This window comes from Antechinus flavipes, chromosome 3, assembly GCF_016432865.1.
Source record: "Antechinus flavipes isolate AdamAnt ecotype Samford, QLD, Australia chromosome 3, AdamAnt_v2, whole genome shotgun sequence".
Taxonomy (NCBI): domain Eukaryota; kingdom Metazoa; phylum Chordata; class Mammalia; order Dasyuromorphia; family Dasyuridae; genus Antechinus; species Antechinus flavipes.
In genome coordinates this window covers 236,234,110-236,253,764 of record NC_067400.1, presented here as the reverse complement: position 1 = coordinate 236,253,764, position 19,655 = coordinate 236,234,110, and the positions used below count along the sequence as shown (strand labels likewise).

At 37.3% G+C, this 19,655-nt stretch overlaps 1 protein-coding gene and 1 pseudogene across 7 annotated transcripts in view; both read left to right on the top strand.

The window, feature by feature from the left end:
* Nucleotides 1-19,655, top strand: part of TSGA10 (testis specific 10) — a 103,543-nt gene that overhangs the window by 11,303 nt on the left and 72,585 nt on the right. The window lies entirely within an intron of this gene.
* On the top strand, nt 7,075-7,863 carry LOC127557130 (heat shock cognate 71 kDa protein-like; annotated as a pseudogene).

The window sequence follows — 19,655 nt, the reverse complement described above, 5'->3', positions numbered from 1 at the left end:
GACAGACCCATGAAGGCTTGAACATAGGGAACCTCTGTCCATCTACCCTGTCTCCTGTAAAATAAATCCAGTTCCCTAATAGTAGTGAAATTGATTGAGCCATTAATTGGCCATGCCTCCTGATTGTCTAACCAATATTGCGGCCAGACAGTATTGCAAAAATACCTCAGTATGAGTTTTTTCTATTTTAAATCTCTCAAGCCGAATTTGGCCCTAGTTTTTAAGAGACAGCCTAAAGGAGAATCTTTAGAAATGGAGGAAGGAAGCTGACCCATCCTGCCCCAAGCCCCAAGCTTTCCCAATTCTATAGCTCTCATCTGTTCTAGGCGTCACCAGAGAGACAGAAAGATGTGGCAAAAGCTCTCCTCAGTAAAAGGGCTATTTGTGATCCTGCAGAAGTTTGTCCGAGTGTCCTCGGAGAGACAATTTTGCATGAGCGCAAGGCTCCAGATAGCTTCATGTGTGTCCCCCGGGGAAGTCGAGCTGTCCACCGCTATAGAAGGGTGGTATGGTGGCTTACCTCAGTCCAAAAAACCCTTGCGGACGAAAACCTCGTGAACAGGCCACCAAATGATGAAGAAGAGGTTAGGCAGGAATGGGTGAGATTCCGTGTTCTCCAAAGCGCGAGTTCACAGCAAAGGAATTTCGCTAAATTCAAAGGCTATGGTAAAAAAGCCTTTATTGTTAAAGAGACACCAAGAGAGGCTTTCTTGGCGGGCATATCATTTTCAAGAGAGAAGTGATCTGCAAAGAGACATTTTCTGAAGACCCATTTTATACATGAGTCCAAGAATTGACATCCTGTCAGACTTCCTCCAAGTGCTTAAGCAAGACCATTTGTATTTGTATATCAAAGGAGACATTTTCTGAAGACCCATTTTATTCATGAGTCTAAGAGAATCCTGTTTCCAGAAGATGCAAGACCGTTTGAGTTTGTATATACATTTTGTTGGTGATTTTACATAACTTTACAGGGCTGTCTCAGATCAAGCAGAGTTTTACTCTCATCAATATTCTTTACCTTTTCTATGGCTGGAGGAGGGTTGGGAAAAATACTTTAAAAGAAATGTTAAATAAATTTTTCAGAAAAGAAAAATATTAATCTGAGAAGTCCGTAGACCTTTGTTGGATTTCCAAAAGAATCCCATGAAATGCAAAAAAGTAAAGAGCCTCTGACCTAGTCCAATTTTCTGATTCTATAGATAAGGAAATTGAGACCTAGAAGGATTAAATGACTTACCAGGGCTAGCTTCCTTGCAGAAAATGATGTCTCAGCTGATCATTCTATTGCCAGGATGGATCAGCCAAGTTGCTTGTCTGCTGTACTCTTTCCTTACTGGACTTATATGATGCTGCTGACAGCAGCAACAGCTCCATTTATGTGTGGATTTCCAGTTTCAATAGTTGCTTTTGGCATTATCCACTCAGAATTCACTTACAACCAGGAAAGAATAAACTATATGGAAACCAAAACATCATGTTCATGAACATATGGTGACCGATAAGAGAACATGACAGCCGCTGCCGCTTGCCCAAATCCAGAAACTCTTAGGAGTTCTTACTCAAAAACCAATAGAAAAGTGACTGATCTCTCAATCTTCTTGAGCCTCTGTATGCATACTAAGCTCACATACTGCTGCATCTTTCATCCTTACAGCACCTCCACCAACCAGAAGATTTTTCATCATCATGTAGTATCAAGCTTGAATTATCAAAGCTGAACCTGGTTTCCAGAGTGCTATATGTTGACATAAAATGTTATATTTACTCTGTATTAACAATTAGGAAGAACAAACCTGAGCATATTCTGAGGGCTGGAACCTCATGGCCAGAACCATTTTATATATTATATTAGCTCACCATATTAAAAGAGCAGTAGGAAGACATAGTGGATAGAAAGCTAGTCTCAATGAAAAAACCCAGGTTCATATTGGCTATATGACATATCTCTTATCTAATTCTTCCTTTATTTACATTAAAATTGCTTTATATTTTTATTTGTGTAGGTCTTGGTAATTTAGTATTAAAATACTTGATATATTCATCATTATTAAATTCTTTGGGGTTTTGTTCTTGTATAGAATTAAGTTTTTTTCCTTCTCCCTCTCTTTTTTTTTAGGGAAGGGGTGTTACAGTTTAAGTTCCAAATTATCTGTCTGTCTCCCTCTCTAGGGGGAGGGAGCTTGAGTATACTGTTTCATGGATGTAGGAAAGAAACATAAGTCCCACTAACAAGTTTCACATAGAAACAATACAAAATAATTTGTTATTTTGAGACCCAAAAAGACCTTTGTCACTAATCACTTCTTAAAAAATAATCCAAAACATATGCTAAATGAAGTGAGTAGAACCAATAGAACATTGTACACAGCAACAAGTTCATGTGATGATCAGCTATGGTGGACTTGGCTCTTTTCAGCAGTGAGGTAATACAGGGCAATTCCATTAGATTTGTGATGGAAAGTGCTATCCTCATCTAGAGAAAGAATTATGGAGACTGAATGTGGATCAAAGCGTAGAATTTTCACCTGTTTTATTGTTGTTTGCTTGGGTTTTTTTTCCCTTTTTTGATCTGATTTTTCTTGCTTAGCCTGATGAATATGGAAATATATTTAGAAGAATTGCCACATATTCAACCTAAGTTGCTGTCTTGGGAAATGGGGAAGGGAGAAGGGGAGGGAGAAAAATTTGGAACATAAGGTTTTGCGAAGGTGAATGTTGAAAACTATCTTTGCATGTATTTGCTATTAAAAATAATCTAAACTTTTAAAATTGAATTAAACTTAAAAAGAAATAAGAAACAGCAATAACAGTCCAAAAAAGAAGAGTTAAAAGAATATTAGAATTTTCTCATCTCTATATAAATTGCATATTAATAATCCAAATATTAATAAGTAAGTATTTAATAAGCATCTACTGTGTGCCAGATGCTATTAAGGCACTGGGGATATAAAGAAAAAATATTCCAAAAAGTGTACATTTGATTGGAGTGGTCAATAAGTATACACATATAAACATACACACACACACACACACACACACACACACGAGCATATGCATATACAGAATCCATTTAAATTCAGGGTACAAGGAGAACACTAGTATATGCGGGAGCAGAGAGATGAGTCAGGAAAACTTTCCTGTGGAGGACAATGCTTGAACTGCTCCTTGAAGGAATTGAGGATTCTCTGAGGCACTGATGAGTTAGAGCATAGATAGATAGTTTTACACACACACACACACACACACACACACACACACACACACACACACATCCCACTACTAGGGATAACAAATCCAGGGATAGCAATACTCAAACATCAAGATAGGTAATAGGGTACTGTTTGTGAGGTATAAAGTGAAGTCAAGTTTTGCTGGATCGTAGAATATGAGTATACAGAAAAGATGCTTGAGTATGTAAAAACAGTTTGGAAAAAGGTCATGAAAGTCTTCCTTTTGTAATGAAATAGTAATTTATTTTTTTTTTTTTTTTTTTTTACCACATAGCATATTTTTACTCTTACAATTGACTAAAATATATAAAAGATATAAGATTGGGGAGCAGAGCCAAGATGGCAGAGCGGACACTTGCTTCTTTCTGACCTCCCCTACTGCCCTCAAATTATTTACAAAATTCAGCCTCTGAATTAGTGCTGGACCGCCAGAACCCATGAATATTGGGAATACAACACATTACCCACAGAAGATAATCTCGAAGATCACCAGAAAAGTTCTGTTTTGATTGTGCACGGGCAAGGGAGGAGGCCAGGCCAGGCACAGGTACAGGCAGGCAGAACACATGCTGAGCAGATTAGGGGTGGGATGTGGTCTCCGCTCTGTGGAGAATCTGTGGGGAGGACTCTACCACAGTGTTGAGTCCTCTGCTCTGGTTACAAGCCAATAGATCAGCAGAGAAGTTATAAAACTTTCAACATAAACATAGAGAGTCAAGAGTGTACCTCAAAGCGCCATAGTCTCATGGGACCTGGCCATACCCACCCAGCACCAGGAGTGACTCAGCATGATCCCAGCGCAGCCACTGCCATTCTGCCCCTGCTTTGCTGTCATTTCCTGTTGCGTATTGAGGAAGCTTGGAAAGCCCTCATTAACTCAAAAGCAGTGGGTTTTTTTGGTTTTGTTTTGTTTTGTTTTTTTATGAGTAAAAAGGCGAAGCGAGCCCTAACTATAGATAGCTTCTCTAGTGAAAGAGAGCAGATTTCAAACCCTGAGGAGACTAAAAGCAGATTGTCTGCAGATGAAGCCCCTGGTCCCACACACATACACACACAAGGCTCTCATAGAAGAAATTTAAAAGGATCTTAAAAGAGACCTAGAAGAAGAATAGAAAAGAAAAGGAAAACCTTGCAAAAGGGTCTGGATAAGGCATATAGTTCATTAAAAGATAGAGTGGGGAAAAGGAAACAACTTCCTGAAAAACAGAATTTGTGAATTGGAAAAAAATAAATAACTCCCAGGAAAACAGAATTTGTGAATTGGAAAAAGAAAATAATTCCTTGGAAAAAATTGATGAAATGGAAAAAAATTCCATAGAACAAAACAACTCATTTAAAAATTCAATTGGACAAATACAAAAAGAAATTTAAAAAAGTAAATGAAGAAAATAATTCATTAAAAATTAACAAATGGAACAACAAAATGAACAAATAGAAATGAATGACTCAATAAGACAAGAATCAGTCAAACAAAACCAAAAAAATGAAAAAATAGGAAAAAATGTTAAATATCTACTTGAGAAAATAACAGACCTGGAAAATAGATCTAGGAGAGATAATCTAAGGATTATTGGACTTCCTGAAAATCATGATGAAAAAAAGAGTCTAGACACTATTTTTCAGGAAATCACCAAAGAGAACTGCCCAGATGGCATAGAATCAGAAGGTAAAATAGCCATTGAAAAAATTCATTGAACACCTGCTGAAAGGACCCCAAAATTAAAACTCCAAGGAATATTGTGGCTAAATTCCAGAACTACCAGACCAAGGATACTATATGAAGCCAGAAAAAAACAACTCATACCGAAGAACCACAATAAGGATTACTCAGGGTCTAGCAGCTTCCACATTAAGGGATCGAAGGGCCTGAAATCTGATATTCCGAAATGCAAAGATTCTTGGAATGCAGCCAAGAATAAATTTCCCAGCTAAACTGAACATTTTCTTCCAGGGAAGAAGATGGACATTCAATGAAACAGGTGAATTCCATTTATTTCTGATGAAAAAACTAGAGCTAAACAAAAAACTTGACCTCCAAATATAAGATTCAGGAGAAGTATAAAAAGGTAAAAAGAACTCTTGAGAATGGTATTTCTGTTATGGGTATACATAAAGAGTACATGCATAATTTGATTTTACTGTTATAATATAAAAAAAAGAACTAGAGGAGGAAAGGAGATTGTACCAGAAAAAGGGATAAGTGGAGGTAAAAAGAGGGAAACTACATCTCACAAAGAGGCAAAGGAAACCTATTATATCTGAGAGAAAGTAAGGGAGGGAGATGAACATTGTGTGAATCTTACTCTCATCAGATTTGGCTCAAAGAGAAAATATTAGACATATGTGGTTTATAGAGAAACTTCTACCTAATTGAAAAGTGGGAGGGGAAAAGTGAAAAAAGTGAAAAGGGAAGCTGTTATGAGCCAAAACTCATGTACTTAAAACAAGGATTCTTACAAGGCGTTAAGTCAGTGGAATTGATAATACAATGGTTATCTAGTTTAGCATAGTGATTAATAGTTCTCTAAGGTCAGTATGATTTAATCTTACAACAAATTATGCAATTTTTATTTTTTTATTTAAAAAAATTTTTTTAAATAACTTTTTATTGACAGAACCCATGCCAGTGTAATTTTTTACAACATTATCCCTTGCACTCACTTCTGTTCCGATTTTTCCCCTCCTTCCCTCCACCCTCTCCACCGGATGGCAAGCAGTCCTATACATGTTAAATAGGTTACAGTATATCCTAGATACAATATATGTGTGCAGAACCAAACAGTTCTCTTGTTGCACAGGGAGAATTGGATTCAGAAGGTATAAATAACTCGAGAAAAAAACAAAAATGCAAGCAGTTTACATTCATTTCCCAGTGATCTTTATTTGGGTGTAGCTACTTCTGTCCATCCTTGATCAATTGAAGTTGAGTTAGATCTTCTCTTTGTCGAAGAAATCCACTTCCATCGGAATACATCCTCATACAGTATCATTGTTGAGGTATATAATGATCTCCTAGTTCTGCTCATTTCACTCAGCATCAATTCATGTAAGTCTCGCCAGTCCTCTCTGTATTCATCCTGCTGGTCATTTCTTACAGAACAATAATATTCCATAACATTCATATACCACAATTTACTAAACCGTTCTCCAATTGATGGGCATCCATTCATTTTCCAGCTTCTAGCCACTACAAACAGGGCTGTCACAAACATTTTGGCACATACAGGTCCCTTTCCCTTCTTTAGTATCTCTTTGGGGTATAAGCCTAGTAGAAACACTGCTGGATTCATTCACTTCATCTCACACCACCATGGGGCTGGCTTCCTGCTCTTCTCCCACTGAGACCAAGGCCAGTCTGAAAGGCTCTCCAGAAAGCTGGCCCAGAGCCCTAGGCAAGGAGAAAATAAAGACTTTGGGCTTTAACACCTGCCGATTCTCGTGATGATTACTCAACTGAAAGGAAGGCTGCCCAGCGATCTCTAGAAAATCAACAAGAACACTACCTTTTGGTGCCCAATGAAAGGAGTAGGCTAAATAGAAGGGAATACAGATAAAAGATCACATTTGTGTTTATTTGTTGGTCATTTTAAAACTATTTGATTAGGCTTCTCAGTGCAGTAGCAGCCTTTCATTCTTCACAGCTATGATTCCCAACTCCACAGCAACCATGTTGAAGGTATCTGTAGTCAGCACTGATCATGACATCACTTATTCCTGTGTGGGAAAAATGACCAAGGAAACAGGACTACTCCAGCTGTGTTGCCTTCACCAACACAAAATGCTTAATTGATGTTTTCAAAGAATCCCATCAACACAGGTTTTGATGCCAAATGTCTTCATTGGCCGAAATTTGATAATGCAGTCAGACATGAAGCATTGGTATTTTATAGTAGTGAATGATGCAGGCAGGCCTAAGATCCAAGTGGAGAAACTTTTTGAGAGACCAAAAATTTTTATTGCGAATAAGTATCTCCTATAGTCCTGACCAAGATGAAAGAAATTGCTAAAGTTTATCTTGGGAAGACTGTTACAAATGCTGTGGTCATAGTTCCAGCCTATTTCAATGATTCCCGATGTCCAGTCACAAAAGATGCTGGAACCATCACTAATCTCACTGTGCCCCAAATCATCCGTGAGCCAACTGCTGCTATTGCTTATAGCTTGGACAAAAAAGGTGGGTGCTAAGAGAAATGTGTTGATCTTTGACTTGGAAGTGGTACTTTTAATGTTTCTATTCTTATCATCGAAGATGGTATTTTTGAGGTAAGTCCACCACTGGGGACACAGCTGGGGTGGAGAGGACTTTGACAACCACATGGTCAACCATTTCATTGTTCAAGCAAAAGCACAAGGACATCAGAGAGAACAAGAGGGCAGTGCACTGCTTGTGAAATGCAAAGCATATGTGTCTTATAGTAACCAGGCCATTATTAAAATTGACTCCTGTGAAAGTAAAGACTTTTATACATCAGTCAAAGGGCTAAAGGCAATTAGTCTTCCAAAGTATACTGACCCTGTGGAAAAGGCCTTAAGAGATGCCAGGCTAGCTAAATCACAGATTCATGACATTGTCCTGATGGTTGGTTCCACTTATGTTCCCAAAATCCAAAACCTTCTGCAAGACTCCTAACAGAATCTTTTTTAACTGTATAAGGATAAAGATCAGGTGAGAGGTAAAACAGGGAGGCTCTCGTCAAAGGAATTATCTATTGGCATAAAGATTTTTTTTTTAATTTAATTTTATTTAATAATAACTTTGTATTGACAGAATCCATGCCAGGATAATTTTTACACAGCATTATCCCTTGCAATCACTTATGTTTCGTTTTTTCCCCTCCCTCCCCCCCCCCCCCCAAGATGGCAAGCAGTCCTATATATGGTCTACTTCCCCCTGGTTTTTTGTTGAATGTAATTTTCATTGCATCGTGGTCTGAAAAGGATGCATTTACTATTTCTGCCTTACTGCATTTGAGTTTGAGGTTTTTATGTCCTAATATATGGTCAATTTTTGTATAGGTTCCATGAACTGCTGAAAAGAAAGTGTATTCCTTTCTGTCTCCATTACATTTTCTCCAGAGATCTATCATATCTAACTTTTCTAGTATTCTATTTACCTCTTTGACTTCTTTCTTATTTATTTTGTGGTTTGATTTATCTAATTCTGAGAGTGCAAGGTTGAGATCTCCCACTATTATAGTTTTACTGTCTATTTCTTCTTGCAGCTCTCTTAGTTTCTCTTTTAAGAATTTAGATGCTACCCCACTTGGTGCATATATGTTTAATATAGATAGTGCTTCATTATCCATGCTACCCTTTAGCAAGATATAGTGTCCTTCCTTATCTCTTTTAATTAGATCAATTTTTGCTTTAGCTTGATCTGAGATCAGGATGGCTACCCCTGCTTTTTTGACTTCACCTGAAGCATAGTAGATTTTGCTCCAACCTTTTACCTTTAACCTGCATGTATCTCCCCACTTCAGGTGTGTTTCCTGTAAACAACATATTGTAGGATTCTGGCTTTTAATCCATTCTGCTAACCGCTTCCTCTTTATGGGGGAGTTTACCCCATTCACATTTATGGTTAGAATGACCAATTCTGTATTACTTGCCATCTTGTCAACCCCAGTTTATGCTTTTCTCCCTTCTTTCCCCTTTCCCCCCTTACAGTATTAAGCTTGTGAGCACCCCTTGCTTCTCACAGCCTTCCCTTTTTAGTATCCCTCCCCCCGCCTTAGAGTTCCTCCCCCTATCTTACCCCTTTCCCTCCCAGTTCCCGTATTCCCTTCCGTTTAGCTTATTCCTTCCCTTTTCACTTTTCCCTTCTCACTTTTCAATGAGGTGGGAGAAGTTTCACCATAGAGTAAATATGTCTTAAGATTTTTCACTTAAAGCCAATTCTGAAGGCAGTAAGATACCCACTATATTCATCCCCCTCCATTCTTTCTCTCGGATATAATAGGTTTCCTATGCCTCTTCATGAGATGTACTACCCCCACTTTACCCTTTTTCTGATACAATGTCCTTTCCACATCAGTTTCTAGAACAAGGTATACATGTATTCTTTATACATCTATATAGTCAAAATATAGTTCCCAAGATTAATTTTTACCTTTTTAGATTTCTCTTGAGTTCTATATTTGTAGATCAAACTTTTTGTTAAGTTCTGGCTTTTTCATCAGAAATAGATGAAATTCGCTTACTTCGTTGAATGTCCATCTTCTTCCCTGGAAAAAGATGCTCATTCTCGCTGGGTAAGTTATTTTTGGTTGCATACCAAGTTCCTTAGCCTTTCGGAATATCATATTCCAGGCCCTTCGATCTTTTAATGTGGATGCTGCCAGATCCTGGGTGATCCTTATTGTGGCTCCTTGATACTTGAATTGGGTTTTTCTAGCCGCTTGCAATATTTTTTCCTTCATCTGAGGGTTCTGGCATTTGGCCACTATATTCCTTGGTGTTTTGATTTTAGGATCCCTTTCAGTGGGTGATCGATGAATCCTTTCAATGTTTATTTTTTCCTCTGTTCCTATGACTTCTGGGCAGTTCTCTTTGATAATTTCCTGGAAAATAGTGTCCAGGCTCTTTTTTTCATCATGTTTTTCTGGAAGTCCAATGATTCTCAGATTGTCTCTCCTGGATCTGTTTTCCAGGTCTGTTGTCTTCCCCAGAAGGTATTTCACATTTTTCTCCATTGTTTGATTTTTTTGGATTTGCTTGACTGATTCTTCTTGTCTCCTCGAGTCATTCAATTCCACTTGTTCAAGTCTGATTTTCAGTGAAGTATTCTCTTCACTTACGTTTTAAAAATCTTTTTCTAATTGTCCCATTGAGTTTTTTTGTTCTGTGGAATTTTTTTCCCATTTCGCCAATTTTGTTTTCCAGTTCACTAATCCTATTTTTCAAGGATTTTACTTCTTTATCCACTCTCTCTTTAACTTTCTCCAGGCTCTTTTGCCAAGCCTCCCTCTCCTTTTGCCAAGCTTCTCTCTCCTTTTGCCAAGCCTCACTCTGCTTTCCCCATTTTTCTTCTAGCTCCCTTGTGAGAGCCTTTTTAATTACTTCTATGAGGCTCATCTGTGCTGAGGAACAGATGATCTCCTCCTTTGGGGATTCACCTGGGGACTGCCTGTTTTTAGTGTCCTCAGGATTTAGAGTCTGCTCTCTATCTGTGTAGAAGCTGTCAAGGGTTAAAGTCCTCTTCAGCTTCTTGCTCATTCTGTCTATTAATCAGAGACAAACTACCAAAGAAAAACAGAAAAAACTGGAGTCTTTCTTTGGGGGAGGGGCTGGGTATGTTATCGAGCTTCCTCTACAGACTGCAGGGGGCAGCAGTGAGGCACTAGCAGGACTGTGTGCGCCTGAGCCCAGAGCATGCTGAGTCACTGTGGGGGGGGAAGGGGGAGTCGGGCAGGTCCCGAGAGACTCCAGCTGTTTGGGGTTGTATTCTTCAGCCCCGGTGTTTTTAGCTTCTCTGCTGGGCTGCTGACTTGCTGCTGGAGCAAAGTATCCAAACCTGTAGCGAAGCTCTCCCCGCAGAGACGGCTGCGATCACCCCCACCCCCTCTCCAGTCTGCTCCCGTGCTCTCACTGCCGCTGCCCTCAGCCTGCGCCCGATCTAAAACTGCCCCAGCCCTCCAGTAAAGACAGACCTTTCTTGGCGGATCTCAAGGATGGCTTCTCTTGGTAACTATATGTGGGTTTTTTTCAGTCAAGCATTGATTCAGAGGCTTGTAATGAAATGGATAGTGAGAGAAAGCGTGGAGCTTATGCAGCTGTGAGCCTCCTCTCCGCCATCTAGCAGTCCTATATATGTTAAATATGTTGCAGTATATCCTAGATACAATACATATTTGCAGAACCGAACAGTTCTCCCGCTGCACAGGGAGAATTGGATTCAGAAGGTAAAAATAACTCAGGAAGAAGATAAAAAATCAAATAGTTCACATTCATTTCCCAGTGTTCCTTCTTTGGGTGTAGCTGCTTTTGTCCGCCATTTATCAATTGAAACTCAGTTAGGTCTCTTTGTCAAAGAAATCCACTTCCATCAAAATATGTCCTCATACAATATAGTTGTCAAAGTGTATAATGATCTCCTGGTTCTGCTCATTTCACTCAGCATCAGTTCATGTAAGTCTCGCCAAGCCTCTCTGTACTCATCCTGCTGGTCATTTCTTACAGAACAATAATATTCCATAACATTCATATACCACAATTTACCCAGCCATTCTCCAATTGATGGGCATCCATTCATTTTCCAGTTTCTATTGGCATAAAGATTTGAAGAGTCTTCATATCAAAAAGAGGTTCCCACATCAGAGTGAGTGTGTGCATGTGTGTGCATGCACACTTATAACTTAGACCAGCTATGGCAAATTCAAATGGAAATGGGATTCACTAAATTACAATAAGGATCTCTATGGACTACATGTTGATTTAATTTTAAGATATAATATTATCTATGTTTTATTGTATTTTTATTTGTTTTGCTAAATATTTCCCAATTACAATTTAGTCTGGTTCAGGTTGTAATTCAGAATGTTATGGGCTTTGTGTTTGATCTCTCTGTAGAATAAATAGGACAAATGAATTGTAGATTGGGACCAGAATTTAAAGGAGGAAAGCAGGCATGCTTTCAATTCAGTATCATTAGAGGAAGTACCCACATTGATGAGGGATCATAGATCCAGTTGAATATTATCTAATATATATATACATTTATTAAATATATATATATATATATGAGATAGAGCTAAGATGCTGGTTTAAGACTGAGCTAAGATGCTGGTTTAAGCCCGAGCTCTTCCCCAAACCCTTCCAAATACCTTTAAATAATGACTCTAAAGCAGGGGTCCTCAAACTTTTTAAATAGGGGCCAGTTCACTGTCCCTCAGACTATTGGAGAGCCAAACTATAGTAAAAACAAAAACTTTGTTTTGTGGGCCTTTAAATAAAGAAACTTCATAGCCCTGGGTGAGGGAGATAAACGTCCTCAGCTGCTGCATCTGGTCCACGGGCCGTAGTTTGAGGACCCTTGCTCTAGAGCATCAGAACCCACAGTAAGTCTAGTGAAATAATTTTCCAGCCCAGCCCAGTTTGGAGGGTCAACTGGAAAAATCTGTCTCACCAAGGTGACAGTGGCGCACAGATCAATGCAGGCCTGTACCAGCATAGCCCCAGCAAATCAGGAACAGACCTCAGGGTAATTGAATCAGGAGTAGCAGTGGCAGTTTCCTGACCTCTCAGCCTACAGAGTCCAAAGACAACTTAGAAGATCGGCTGAAAAGATTTGTCATATCAGTGTGAGAATAGAGCATAGTCCAGTGCAGGCAGTACCAGCACAGCTTTAGCCCCAGCAAACCAGGAGCAGACCTTGGGAGCCATTGAATCAACAGCAGCAGTGGTGGTTTATGGAGTTCTGAGCCCATAGATTAAGTAAAAGAAACAGGTTACAGAGGTTTCTTTGCTTGCCCCGAGGAAAGACTGTTACTTTGCCCATATTCTGATCTGGGTTGCAATCTTGGGTGGCAATCCCAAAATAAAGAGGACCACCAGCACACCAGAGCTTACAGGCTTGGTGGAGCGAGACCTTCCTCACAGTTCCAGGGCAGAAAAGAGGGCATGTTGTCACTCATAAACCAAAGCACAGGCCAGGAGAGTAGTAAATATACCTCTCCTTAGATCTTACCATCTTGGAAGAATAAGAAAGTAAGTTCCTAGAAGTGTCTTTGAAAACAGCTATACAAAACTCTTGACATTTGGGACAGTACATCTTTCAATCTAGAAGCAGAGCCCTACTTTAACAAAGAGTTATATGTAAAATGATAGACTGGGGAAAGGAGCAAACAATAGAAAAGGATTCTGACCATAGAAAGTTACTATGGTAACAAGGAAGATCAAAACACTCACTCAGAAGATAATAAAGTAAAAGCTACTACATCCAAATGATGAGATTCAGGTTCTAAACCAAAATGTTAGTGATCCATACCAGTGTCAAGTATCTCAAAAGAATTTGTAGGTTTAGATTTCAAATCAAGAGGAAAAGATTTTATTGCACTATTGGCAGTGGGCTAAGTAAAAGGGAGTTAGTGAAGAAGTAGAGGATTATGCCAGTCTATTGACTGGTAGACTGACTTCCAAAAAGGAGTAAGCTTCACCATTAGCAAGGGGAAAGACAGGAATAACCTGATGCCATAAGATGGAAAATATTCCTAATACTCCCCCCCCCCCCCACTCCTTCCACCCCCATTTATTAGGGGAAGGGGAAGGTCTTTGTAAAGGAATAACCTTGGGTTGATGTTATAAAGTAACTGGGAATTCAACAAGAGAAGCCCATTTAAATTCAACAAAGGGCCACTTAAATTCAACAAAGACCCATTCCTGTCATTTCTCTTTCCTAAGGCTACCTACTTACCAAGGACCTGGACTTTTGCTAGGGTCTTATTCACCCCATCACAAAGCCTCCAAGAAAAATATGAATTGGTCTCAGGCTATGGAAGAGTTCAAAAAGGATTTTGAAAATCAATTAGGAAAGGTTGAGCAAAAATTGGAAAAGAAATGAGAGTGATGCAAATGAACAAATCAACAGCTTGATAAAGGAGATACAAAAAAAAATGAAAAAAAAAAATACTTTAAAAAACATATTAGGCCAGTTGTTAAAGGAAGTACAGAAAAGCCAATGAGGTGGAGAATGCCTTAAAAAAGCAGAATTGGCCAAATGGCAAGGGAAACACAAAAATTCACTGAAAAAAAAAAAACTCTTTAAAGAGTAAAATTGACCAAATTAGGAGGGAAATCATTGAAGAAGACAACTCCTTTAACAGTGGAATTGACAAATGTAAAAGGAGGTGCAAAAGCTCACTGAAGAAGATAAATTTCTTAAAAATTAGAATTGAGTAAATGGAAGCTAATGACTGTAAGAAATTAGGAAACAATAAACAAAATGAAAGGAATGAGAAAATAGAAGACAATGTGAATTATTCCATTGGAAAAACAACCTACCTGGAAAATAGATCCAGGAAAGATTATTATTGGACATCTGAAAGCCATGATCCAAAAAGAGTCTAGATGACATCATCATCATCATCTTTCAGGAAAATGTCAAGGAAAATTGCCCTAATATTCTAGAACCAGAAGGTAAAGTAGAAATTAAAAGAATCTGCCAATCACCTCCTAAAAGTGATCCCAAGATGAAAACTCCCAGGAATATTAGGGCCAAATTTCAGAGCTCCCAGGTCAAGGAGAAAATGTTGCAAGCAGCCAGAAAGAAAAAACTCAAATATTGTAAAGCCATAGTCAGGATAATACAAGATTTAGCAACTTCTATGTTAAAGTATTAAAGAGTTTGGAATATGATATTCTGGAGGGCATAGAAGCTAGGTTTACAATCAAGAATCACCTATCCAGCAAAACTCAGTATAATCCCTCAAAGGAAAAAAATTAAAATGTTTTGCAAGCATTTATGATGAAAAGACCACAGTTGAATAGAAAACTTGACTTTCAAATATAAGACTCTAGAGAAGCATAAAAAGGTAAATAAGAAAGGGAACTCATAAAAGACTTAATAAAGTTACACTGTTTGCATTCCTATATGGGAAGATGATACTTGTAACTCATTAGAACTTTTTTTTTATTACTAGGGCATTTCAAAAGAGTACATATACTCAGAGGGCACAGGTGTAAACTGAATGTGAAGGAATGATATTTAAAAAATGAACTAGGAGAAAGGGAGAGATAAAGATAGAATGGAGTGAATTATACATAAAAGAGGCAAGAAAAACCTTTTACAGTAAAAGGAAAGTGAGGGGAAACTGGGAGAAAGTGAGTGACCTTTAATCTCATCAGAATTGGCCCAAAGACCTGTTTGTGCAAGAATGTTTGTGGCAGCCCTCTTTGTAGTGGCCAGAAACTGGAAACTGCATGCCCATCAATTGGGGAATGGCTGAATAAATTGTGATATATGAATCTTATGGAATATTATTGTTCTGTAAGAAATGACTAGCAGGATGATTTCAGAAAGGCTTGGAGAGATTTACATGAACTGATGCTGAGTGAAATAAGCAGGACCAGGAGATCATTATATACTTTGACAACAATACTATATGATGATCAATTCTGATGGACATGACTCTCTTCAACAATGAGATGAACCAAATCAGTTCTAATAGAGCAGTAATGAATTGAAGTAGCTACACCCAGCAAAAAAACTCTGGGAAATGAGTATGAACCACTACATAGAATTCCCAATCCCTCTATTTTTGTCCGCCTGCATTTTTGATTTCCTTCACAGGTTAATTGTACATTATTTCAAAGTTCGATTCTTTTTGTACAGCAAAGTAGCTGTATGGACATGTAGACATATATTTAACTTATACTTTAACATATTTAACATGTATTGGTCAACCCGCCATCTGGGGAAGAGGGTGGGGGGAAGGAGAGGAAAAGTCAGAACAAAAGATTTTGCAATTGTCAGTGCTGAAAAATTACCCATGTATATATCTTGTAAATAAAAAGCTATAATTAAAAAAAAAAAATTGGCCCAAAGAGGAAATGACATCTATACTCACTTGGGTATGGAAATCCTTACCTGACAGGAAAGTAGGAAAGGAGAGGAATAATTATGAGAAAGGATCAAGGTGATGAGATAAAGGCAGTGTGGGAGGAGGAGTGTTTAGAAGCAAGGGAGGGACAGGATGGAAGGAGAGAGAATAAATGGGGGAAAATAAAGTTAACAATAAAAATTGTGATTTTTTTTTTTTTTTTTTTTTGCTGAGGCAATTGGGGTTAAGTGACTTGCTCAGGGTCACACAGCTAGGAAGTGTTAAGTGTCTTGAGGCCAGATTGACTTCAGAGCAGATGCGCTATCCACTGCACTAACTAGCATTTTGTTTACTTATTTTTAATATTTTCTCTTTAAGTTTTGAGTTCCAAATTGTTTCCCTCTTTTCTACCCCTCTACTCACTAAGAAGGCAAGCAGTATATCTCTTATTATACATGTGAAATTACAAAATATTTCCATATTAGTCATATTTCTTAAAAAAAAAAAAAGGCAAGGAAATTATACTTCAGCTTATACTCATCAATTATCTCTCTGGAGAAGGATAGCAAGAGTCCTTTTTTCATCATGAGTCCTTTGGGATTGTGTTGGACCATTGTATTGATCAGAGTTGCCAAGTCTTTCATTGTTGATTATCATTTCAACTTTGCTATTATTTTGCACAATGATCTCCCAATTCTTCTCACCTCACTTTGCATCAATTCATATAGGTCTTACCGTGTTTTTTCAGAAACTACTCCATTAAGATCATATTAATGAGGTACAATAAGTCTTGATGAGGTGCAACAAATAATAAAGGTGGTGGTTCATCAAGAGTGAGTTCACAGGCTTAGATCACCATCAGGTTAAGAGGCAAAGCTTTATTATATAACACAGTAAGGCAGCAAAGTGCCTAATGAACTTGAAATTAACAAGGGGAGAGGTGGGTCCTTTTACAGGAAAGGACCCTAAACAAGGTATGCTAACTATACTTATTGTATATGTCAGTAAATTAGGAGGTGGTCATAATCATCCAGTTTATACAAGATAATCTTGACAGATAATATCTATACCTTAATCTCCAAACTATATAAGGTAACAGTGGGCTAATTTAGTATAAGACTCCACAAGGTCAATTGCTCTTCACGGGGGCCCACTCAGATACTAGGTGGGACATGATCTTTTTCTGGAGCCCATTTCTCCCATTTGTATTATCATATAAATTGTTCTATTTCTTATTCACTGTGGATCAGTTCACACAAATCATTCCATGTCTTTTTGAGGTCAACCAACTCATCATTTTGCATATTTCAGCAGTATTCCAACCCAATTATATTCTGTTTGGGAGATTGTGAAAGTTTTCCTCCAATTCTCTGCAGTCCTTGTCTTGTCTACATAGGTTTTATTTATATAAGAAAATTTTTAATTTAAAATTATCAAAGTTATCCATTTTATACTTCAACGGTATAACAGTCCTTTTTCTACTTCTTTTTTCTCTTGGTTTCTTTGAAGTTCTTGATCTTTTGCTCTTCCAAATGAAGTTTATTATTATTTTTCTAACTCAGTAAAATATTTTTTAGTATTTTAATTGGTATAACATTGAATGAATTAGATAAAATTGTCATTTAAAATTAGACTGGTTTTATGAACAAAAACATTACTTAAATTATTTTGATCTGACTTTACTTGTATAGTGTTTTATGTTTATATAATACCTGTTTTGGCAGGTATATGTCTAGGTATTTTAAATTGTTTAAAGCAATATTGGACAATATTACTAACAGTGTAATTTCTCGATTTTTCACTTTTGATTAAATCTATTTTAACTTTAACTTTATCTGAGATTATGATTACTATTCCTGCTTTTTGTACATTAATAAATTCTATTTCTGCCCTTTATTTTATTTTTGTATGTGTGTCTCATTTTTATAATTTTCCTGAAAGCAACATAATGTTAAATTCAAATTTTTAATTTGCTATTTATTTGTGTTTTATGGGTAAATTTGTTCCACCGATAAACTAGGCTACAATTTCTTGTATATTTTTCTCCTTCCTAATTTTCCTCATTATCCTCACACTATTTATTTACCCTATCTTTTATTACTCTTCTTTACTACTATCTACTACTTATCCCTTCTATTCCTCAACCTGTCCACTCTTTTAAAAGCCCTTCTCTTAGTCTTTCCTCCTACCCTTTCCCCTTGCCTTCTTATTTCTTTCGAATTTAGAAGTCTCTTATTTTATTCCCTTCTATTCACACCCACACATATCCACACAGTATTCCTTTTTTAAACGCATTCTACATGAGAGAAAGGTACTAGCACTGCCTGCCCTTCCCCCACTAGCATTTTCTATATCAGTTTTTCCTTTCATCTATCATATAGATGAGAGAATTATTCCTTTTTATCTCTCTTTACATAGTTTTATTTTTTTATTAAAGTTTTTTTTATTTTCAAAACATATTCATGGATAATTTTTCAACATTGACACTTGCAAAACCTTGTGTTCCAAATTTCCTCCTTCTCCCCACCCCCTCCCCTAAATGGCAAGTAATCAAATATATGTTAAATATGTTAAAAATGTATGTTAAATCCAGTATATGCATACATATTTATACAATTATCTTGCTGCACAAGGAAAATCAGGTCAAAAAGGAAAAAGAATGAGAAAGAAAATAAAATGCAAGCTAACAACAACAAAAAAGAGAAAATGTTATATTGTAGTCCTCCCTCAGTTCCCACAGTCCTTTCTCTGGTTGTAGATAGCGAAACTAGCTCGAGTCATCTCATTATTGAAAAGAACCACATTCATCAGAATTGATCATCATATAATCTTGTTGTTGCCATGTACCATGATCTCCTGGATCTGCTCATTTCACTTAGCATCAGTTCATGTAGGTCTTTCCAGGCTTCTCTGAAATCATCCTGCTGATTGTTTCTTGTAGAACAATAATATTCTATAACATTCATATACCATACCTTATTCAGCCATTCTCCAACTGATGGGCATCCACTCAGTTTCCAGTTAGTTGCTTACCACTACAAAAAAGCTGCTACAAATATTTCTTTTCCTTCTTTAAAATCTTTTTGGGATATAAATCCAGTAGAAACATTGCTGGATCAAAGGATATAAACAGTTTAATAGCCCTTTGGGCATAATTCTAAATTTGCTCTCCAGAATGGTTGGATCAGTTCATAACTCCACCAACAATATATTAGTGTCCCACTTTTCCCACATTCGTCATTATCTTTTCCTGTCATCTTAGCCAATCTGAGAGATATTTAGTGATACCTCAGAGTTGTCTTAATTTGCATTTCTCTGATCAATAGTGATTTAGAGCACCTTTTCATATGATTAGAAATGGTTTCAGTTTCTTCATCTGAAACTTGTCTGTTCATATCCTTTAACCATTTATCAATTGGAGAATAGCTTGAATTTTTTTTTTTTTTTCATTTCTTTATTCTTTTTTTCTCCTGGCAATTGGGGTTAAGTGACTTGCCCAAGGTCACACTTGGTTAAGTGACTTGCCCAAGGAAGTGTTGTGTCTGAGGACAGATTTGAACTCAAGTCTCCTGACTTCAGGGCTGGTGCTCTCTATCCACTGCACCACATAGCTATTTATTTTCACATATAAAAAGTAAACAGTTTAACCTTATTGAATTCCTTATAATTGTTCTTTAATATTTACCTTATATTTAGCCTGGATATTTTATATTGAATTTTCCCTTAAGTTCTGGAGTTTTTGTCACAAAAACCTGAAAGTCTTTTAGTTTGTTTAATGTCCATTTTCTTTTAATACAGGATCACACCTAATTTTGCTGGCTAAGTTACCTTTGGGTAAAACTCCAACTATTTTTCCTGTGGAATATAGTATTTCAGGACTTATAGT